This window comes from Lolium rigidum, chromosome 3 (genome assembly GCF_022539505.1).
Source record: "Lolium rigidum isolate FL_2022 chromosome 3, APGP_CSIRO_Lrig_0.1, whole genome shotgun sequence".
Classification (NCBI taxonomy): Eukaryota; Viridiplantae; Streptophyta; class Magnoliopsida; order Poales; family Poaceae; genus Lolium; species Lolium rigidum.
In genome coordinates, this window is record NC_061510.1 from 196150790 (window position 1) to 196159656 (window position 8867).

Here is an 8867-nt window from a genome sequence, read left to right on the forward strand (position 1 = left end):
GGAGAATGATGTTGGATCTTTCTTCATGGCAAGAACAACTCAAGATGATGACTCCGATGACTCTCCCTCCTCTACAATCGTTGTCTCTTGTCTTATGGCAAGGGAAACCAAGGTAATGGAACCTCCACATTCCCTATCTAGTGTTCTTGATGATGAAAACGAAAATCAAGAAGAATTAATTGTGCTTAAGGAACTCTATGATGTTAGATGCACCCTTCGTGGTTCAGCTCTTGTCAAGTTTGATTTCTTGATGGACTCACTCAAGGAAAAGGATGAGTCCATTGAGGAATTAGAATATCATTTGAATGAGAAGGAACGGAGATTCAATCTCCTAAGACAAGAGCTAAAAACGGAAAGGTGCATATCTCAAGGTCTTAAGCAACAAATTGAAACTTATGAACTTGATAAAGTTAAGGACCTAGAAACTATTGATAGGGCTCAATCTTTGACTCAAGTGCTCCATGCCTCAAATGAGGAACTTGAAGTTGCTCATGCTTCTCTCACTAGGGATCTTGACCACCTTGAAAAAGCTAACAAGCTTGTTAAGGATGAGCTCAAGAAACTTGGAGAGAACCATGACCTACTCCAAGAAACCTACACAAAGGCACTTGAATCAATGAAGGATCCCATTGTTGTTGAAAAGCTTGCTAGCTCCTCCACTTCTTTTACTAGTGAGCATGCTAAGCTTGTTGAGGATCATGTTCGTTTACAAGAGGAACTCTCTTTGCATGTTGAGACCAATGCATATCTTGAATCCTTGGTGACCAAATATGGTCTTGACTATCATCCTAATGAATCTTCTTGTGAGCAAGCATCTATTCTTGAGGAAAATGTTAGGTTAACAAAGGAACTTGCAAAGTTCACCACCGCCAAGAACAAGATGGGATTGGATGACCTCTTGAGTAAACAAAGGTCAAACAATCAAAAGTTTGGACTTGGATATGTTCCCAAGTCTCACAAGAAGAACAACTACAAGAAGGAGAAACCCGCTCAAGATAAGAACAAGAAGGTCACTAATAATGGCAAAGCCTCAAAGGGCAAACCCACTAGTGGTGACCGCACGGGGCCAAACGATCACTATGCATTATTTGTTGATTATTATGGTGACGTCTATGCTAACTATGTTGGCCCTCCTAATGGCTATGCTTATAGAGAGTACTCAATTTGGGTACCAAAAGATATTGTTGCCATTGCAAAGGAACCCATTAATCGATGGGTTCCTAAATCCTCTACTTGATTTTGTAGGGGTATTCCTCCGGTGGTCCAAAATGGGTGTTTGATAGTGGATGCACCAATCATATGACTGGAGGAAGAGGTGTGCTTGATCAATTCATTGAAGATATCAACAAGAAGTCAAGCATTACCTTTGGTGACAACTCAATGGGAAAGTGCATGTGTAGCCGGAAAGCAACTCAAGAAGAGACATCCTATCAAGAGTATCGTCACCACATCTAGGCCTTTGGAGCTCCTTCATTTGGATCTCTTTGGGCCATCACATTATGATACTCTTGGTGGGAGCAAGTATGGACTTGTCATTGTTGATGATTACTCAAGATACTCTTGGGTCTTTCTCCTTAAGTCTAAGGACGAGACCCATAGGGAGTTCATCATCTTCGCCAAGAAAGCTCAACGTATGTATGAATCCGAGATCAAGGCGATTAGAACCGACAATGGCACCGAGTTCAAGAACTACACCATGCAAGAGTTTGTCGATGATGAGGGCATCAAGCATGAGTTTTTTGTGCCATACACCCCTCAACAAAATGGTGTTGTTGAAAGGAAGAACCAGACTATCATTGAGATGGCAAGAACCATGTTGAGTGAATTCAACTCACCCCACAACTTTTGGGGAGAATCCATCTCTACGGCCGTCCACTACTCCAACCGGCTCTTCCTCCGTCCCCTCCACAACAAAACTCCATACGAGCTTCTTACCGGTAACAATCCTAATGTCATGTACATTCGTGTCTTTGGATGCAAATGTCTTGTTAAGAACAACAAAGGAAAGCTCGGTAAATTTGAAACTAGAACCATAGAGGGCATATTTGTTGGTTATGCGGAGAACTCTCACGCCTATAGATACTACAACCGGTCCACTCGGGACTATTGAAGTATCTTGTGACGTGGAGTTCTTGGAGGATAATGGCTCCCAAGTGGAGCAAGTTGTTCCATGTGTTGCAGGTAATAATGATGATCCATCTAGTGCCATCAAGCATATGGGAATTGGACACATCCGACCCATAGAAGTTCATAATGATGATGGAGTAGAAGTATCAAGCACGGCTCAAGTAGAGCCTAGCTCAACTCAAGCCGAACCATCAAGTGCAACTCAAGAACCATCCTCCACTCAAGATGAGTCACATTCCGAAGAACAAGAAGAAAGTCCTCATTCCACTGAGCAAGACCATGATGATGATCAAGATACATCCACAACTCATGATCAAGCTCAAGTGATCCCACATGATAAGGCACTAGCAAGGGATGAATTCATTGATCATGAAGGAACCATTCGGAAGATCAAGGCCGCTACAAGGGCAAGTGACATGAAAGTAGATCAAGTCATTGGTAGCATTTCAAAATGAGTGGTAACTCGTAGACACCATGCATTACTTATCACTTATTGTCAACACCATGCTTTTGTGTCTAGTTTTGAACCACTCAAGGTACATGAAGCCTTGGTTGATCCGGATTGGGTAATTGCCATGCAAGAAGAATTGGAGTGTTTCACACGTAATGAAGTGTGGTCTCTAGTTGAGAGACCCAAGGATCATCGCATCAATGTTATTGGGACCAAATGGGTATTCAAGAACAAGCAAGATGAGGATGGCATTGTCATACGAAACAAAGCAAGGTTAGTGGCGCAAGGGTTTGCCCAAATAGAATGTATGGATTTTGAGGATACCTTTGCGCCGGTAGCCCGTCTTGAAGCTATTCGTCTTTTGCTTGCATTTCCATCTTTCCACAACTTCAAACTATATCAAATGGATGTGAAAAGTGCATTTTTGAATGGTCCCCTAAAAGAAACCGCATATGTGGCTCAACCCCCGGGTTTCGAAGACCCATGCCGACCCAACCACGTGTATTTACTCCATAAGGCACTCTACGGTCTCAAGCAAGCTCCACGTGCTTGGTATGAGTTCCTTAGGGATTTCTTAGGGTGTGTTTGGTAGCCCGGGGGAGCACAGATTTTCCCATCTCAACCGAGATATTTGAGAGAGAACATGTTTGGTAGGTCGGGTCGGGCCTTCCCAGCACTGGTGACCTCATACGAAAAACGCCTTAGAGCCAGGCTGAGGAGCGAAGCTCAAATCGAGCTTCCCTCCTCGCCCGGGCTCTCCTCATCCCGCAAAACACTGTTTCGGCCCCCCCAGACCCCAGCCCGCAGGCCATTCGCTCCCCCACATCTTCTCTCCTCACGTCGCCAGCAGGGACTCTCCTCCCGCGCCGCCACCGTCAGGGCCTCCTGCGCCGCCGCCCCGTCCTCTTGCGCCGCCGCCAGGCCCTCCCGCGCCGCTGCCACGGCCCCGAGCCGCCGCCGCGCCCTCCCGCGCGGCCGCCACGGCCTCACGCGCCGCCACGCCCTCCCGCGCCGCCGCCACTCCCTCCCGCGCCGCCGCCACGGGATCCCGCGCCGCCTCCAGGACCTCGCGCGCTGCCATGGGCTCCCGCGCCACCTCCAGGCCCTCGCGCGCCGCCACACCCTCGCGGGAACCACGGCCGTCGGCCTGCACAGCAGCATCTGTGCCATGGACGAGTGTAGGGACCCGATTGCTTTTTGTTTCTTATATTTAGGGACCCGATTGCTTTTTATTTTTGTATGGCCCGGTTCTAGTCATACATGACCACCAAACAACTTCTCTACTCAGCAAATCTCAACACATCCGGCCTGCCAAACAAAGCAAAAATCTCAACTCAGCATAGTTGAGGTGAGCATAGTTGAGGAGAGATGAAGAGTCTGAGTAGACCCGGGCTACCAAACACACCCTTACTACATGATGGGTTTTGCATGGGTACGGTCGATTCCACCCTTTTCACCAAGCGGGTTAAAGGGGGTGGCCTATTTATATGTCAAATATATGTTGATGATATTATCTTTGGTGGAACTAACCCCAATCATAACAAAGCTTTTGAGCTATTGATGACTAGGAAATTTGAGATGTCCATGATGGGAAAGTTGAAGTTCTTATTAGGCTTCCAAGTGAGGCAACTTGCAAAAGGCACCTTCATCTCTCAAGAAAAGTATGTGAAGGACATGCTCAAGAAATTCAACATGACCAATGCAAGCCCAATGAAGACACCCATGCATGTAAAGGGGCAACTTGGCTCATGTGACGGTGAGAAGGATGTGGACATAAAGGCATACCGCTCCATGATAGGATCCTTGCTCTACCTTTGTGCCTCTAGGCCGGATATCATGCTAAGTGTAGGGATGTGTGCTCGTTTTCAATCCGCTCCCAAGGAGAGCCATTTAATGGCGGTCAAACGGATTCTAAGATACCTTGTTCTCACTCCTACTCTCGGGCTATGGTATCCAAAGGGGTCAACCTTTGAACTCATTGGCTATTCGGATTCCGATTGGGCCGGTGATAAGGTTGACCGGAAGTCTACCTCCGGGGCTTGCCAATTTATTGGCCGGTCATTGGTGAGTTGGTCATCCAAGAAACAAAACTCCACCGCTTTATCCACCGCCGAAGCCGAATACATATCCGCGGCATCTTGTTGCACTCAATTGTTATGGATGAAGCAAACCTTGAAAGACTATGGTGTGTCTCTTGGTACGGTGCCTCTTCTTTGTGACAATGAAAGTGCAATTAAGATCGCCAATAACCCGGTTCAACATTGTCGCACCAAACATATTGACATTCGCCATCACTTCCTACGTGATCATGTTGCCAATAAGGATATTGATCTCACTCATGTGGGAACAACCTACCAATTGGCGGATATTTTCACTAAGCCTTTGGATGAAGCCCGCTTTGTTAACTTGAGAGGAGAACTTGGTATTCTTGATCCTAAAAACTTGGATTGATTAACTTCTTGCACTATATTCTTGCATTTATCTTGCTATCTAGCTTAGAGGCATAGCACATATGGGGATAGTCATCCTACCATGTCTTGGTATGATGCATACCTATGTGTGCAACATAAATATACCCAATGTCATTATATGGACCCAAGCATGTCTCTTCGAGGTTTCATGACATTTGCGCTTTCACATAGGGGGAGTAATCCCCCGCCCCTCATTGAGCCTTCATTACAACTTGATTTGACTATATAAGGCCAAATGATCTTATTGCAAAATTCATTTCAAAATGACTTATGATTCTTGATATATATTCCGAATCATGCCCATTGTTGCTATTTACATCTTGTTTGGATTTTCTCTCCAATGGGTATGCCTAGAGAACTTTGTGTTTCCAACCCCGTGTCTATGCTCATCTCATCATCATCTATCTATCTATATGTACATGTCATCATCTGAGCATTCACACACATTTACACAAAGCATAGGGGCAAAACGAGGCAAAAACGAGACAAAACTGGGCAGTTAGTCTCTGGCCGGTCTCCGGCCCGGTTGGACCGGCCTCCGGGCCGGACCAGCCGGCGCCGGAGTCCGGTCGACCGGGCGCCCGGCCGGCCGTGCGACCTGATATGTGTGGAAGAGGATACCCCTTGAGGTCTTCTTCCTCATTACCCCCAACTCCCACACCTCCATGGCCGCCGCCTCCACCACCTCCACCATGTTCTAGGGCCTTCCCACCACAAGAATCCTCTCAAACTCCACCAAACCATAGATCGGGCCCCTTGGAACAACTCCACCAAAGGATTTGGTCCCTCCCAAAATTTTGGAGTTTTTGGGTTTCAAGCCCTACCTAGTGTTCTTCTTGCTCTCTTGATCAAGGAGGACCATGTCTTCGGGTAATGTGCTCTCCCTCTCTCCCTATTCTCTAGTCCTCATCACACATTGCAATTTCTTGACAAGATTTGAGGAAATTTTAGGGTTAGGGTTAGGGTTTGTAAGTCCTCATGCCTTTAGAGTATCTCACAACACAATGCACATACTCCACTCTATTGCTATAGTCTATATTCAAGTTTATGAGTTTTTGCATGATTTTGTGGTAGAAAATCTGGGCAACACTTCACAAGTCGACAGGTCCGGTCACCAGCCCGGTCAACCGGCCTCTCAACCGGCCGGCCCGGCGTGCAGCCGGGTCAACCGGATTGGCAACCGGCTCGTCCGGTCTGCCGCCCGGTTGGACCGGCCTGTGCGCCGGATCGCCCAGTTTTCGCACAATCTCATCAATACACTTGGATATATGCTATGCTATTTGGCTTCCCTCTTATTGATGACATGTACACTTACCCCACTGCTATCCTCGCTCTATTTTCTCATTCACAGAAAGTTGGAGTGGTGAAGGACGTGGCGCTCCTCCCAAGAGGGGAAGGCCTACGGTGGATCCACCCCGTCGTTCTAGCAGCCGCATGCCTTCTAAAGCACCTCAGACTCATGACACTGGCAGCGCAGCTGGGGGAAGAACCAAGATAGTTGGTGGTAAGAGGAAGGATAAGGACGCAGCTCAAGTGGATGATGAAATTGTGCCAACCTTCAATATAGCAGACGCACATCGTGGTGATTGGCAGGATTTGAGGACGGTGAATCCATATCGCTATGAGCAACGGACTTACCTTGGTGGGGACAAGTTCTTCTGGACCAAAACTCAAGCAGCCATATGGGAAGGTTTCTATGACACTCGCGAGTGTATGAAGAATGGTGTTGTTGTGATGCCCAAGGCCATCAACCCTGACGAGCTTGCCTTGCATGAAGCCACAAAGTACCGCTTTGTGGTTGAAACTTTGAAGGGTTTGGGACTATATGATCTTGTGTGCCTAAAGCCCGATGATGAACAAGCTGACAGCATCTATTGTCCTCTTCTTGTCCGTCTGAAAGTATAGAGATGGTAAACCTAGAGGGGGGTGAATAGGTTTCTACAAATTTTAATTCTTTCTTTGCAATATTAGGCTTTGCGGAATATAAAGATGAGCCTAATGCAAACTAGGTGAAGCAACCTATATGAGGATACAACTAACTCAAGCACGAAGGCTCTCACGGGCGAGTTAAATCACAAGTAAGGAGTTCGGTTAGAGATAACCGATAGCACGCGGAGACGAGGATGTATTCCCGTGTTCCCTTGCTTTGCAACAAGGTACGTCACGTTTGGAGGAGTGGAGGTCCCACGAAGGATTCCCCGCGCCACGAAGGCTCACCCTATTCTCCGGAGCCTATCCCACGAAGGAATAGCTCACTCACTTGTGGTAGACTTTGAGGTAGCCTCCAAACCTTCACAATCTTGCCGGAGCAAATCCACAGCCCGGATGCTTCCGGACTCCTCTTGCCCACCTAGGGTTTCCAAGGAACCCTAGGAAGCAAGCTTCTCAATGAATACAAGGGGGAATGAGATTTGGCTTGGTAGAACGGTAGATCGGGTCCTCCTCTAGTGATTCCCGGAGGGATTTGAGTTTGGGTGGAGGAGGAGGGAGATGCGAGGCTTTTGGTGTTTCTAGCAATGGAGTAAGAGAGAGAGAGCTCAAGAACAGTTTATAGTATGTTGCCTAACTGTCTAGAGGTAGGAGAAGGGCTATTTATAGTGTTCTTCAAAATCTGGCCGTTGCCACTTGCCACCTCGGCATTTTTCCCGACAAACCCGGTCGGACCGGACCACGAGACCGGACAGCCCGGTCCGAGGCCGGTCGGACCGGACCGGTGGCCGGAGCACATTTGCGTCGTCTCGGAGCTTGTCCGGTTGGTGCCCGGTTGCTGCCCGGTTTCCGAGCGGTCGACCGGACATGGTGCCGGACCCGCCGGTCAGGAGCCCGGTCGACCGGGCCACAGACCGGACCTGCTGGTCCTCCTGTGGAGCCCGGTTTCCGACCGGTCGACCGGCCTGTACACCGGACTGGCCGGTTCTTGGCCCGGTTTGACCGGGCGAGGTGACCGGATTTCTCCCGTAACCCCTTTTTGATTGTTGTTGAAATGGGGGGTCACCTTTAGCCTTCTTGTTCCATTGATACACCTTTATACCTCTTTGGCTAATACACGGGAATCATCTAGTAGTCATGTATTAGTCCAAATACACTAGCACGGTGTCATTGTTACCAAAATAATGGATAAGGGTAAAATACCCTTACAATCTCCCCTTTTTGGTATACGATGACAAACCGAGCTAGAGTCACAAATAGATATTATAATAAGCTCTAAACCTTGATTCCATATAAGATATTACGAAAGCTCCCCCATAATGTGTGCACTTGGAGAATTTGCGTTTGAATGCAAAGTACACCATTTGTGAAACATGAGAAGCTCCCCAATATCTTTAGGAAACAAGCATGGTATGGAGATGTGCATAACAAGATATATAAGCATAGCATAATCATCCTAACATAGAGTAGCACACATAATAGTCGTCCATACACATCCATACACAAATAATTGGAAATAGCAAATGGTTCTTGAAAAACTCAAATGAAGCACAAGCCATATAAAATCCAAATAAAGCAACTCCCATGGCTTGTGGCGATCAAGGACCCCGTGGTCTAGACTCTACTCTCTTCTCCCCCTTTGGCATCGGAACACCAAAAAGGCGAAGAAAAGAGGAGAGATGCTATCGCACCCATCAGTAGTGCCCAAACCCAAGCGAGGAGGAGCTCTCGCGTGCATCATCATCACCGGCATCATCATCACCCGCGTCATCATCGCCCGCATCACCATCACCCTCATCATCATCAGCATAGTCAGCGGGGAGGAGCACGAGCAGGCCTAGGGAGAGCACCATGAGCGTACACAGAGAAGTCGAAGTTCTGGAGCATCT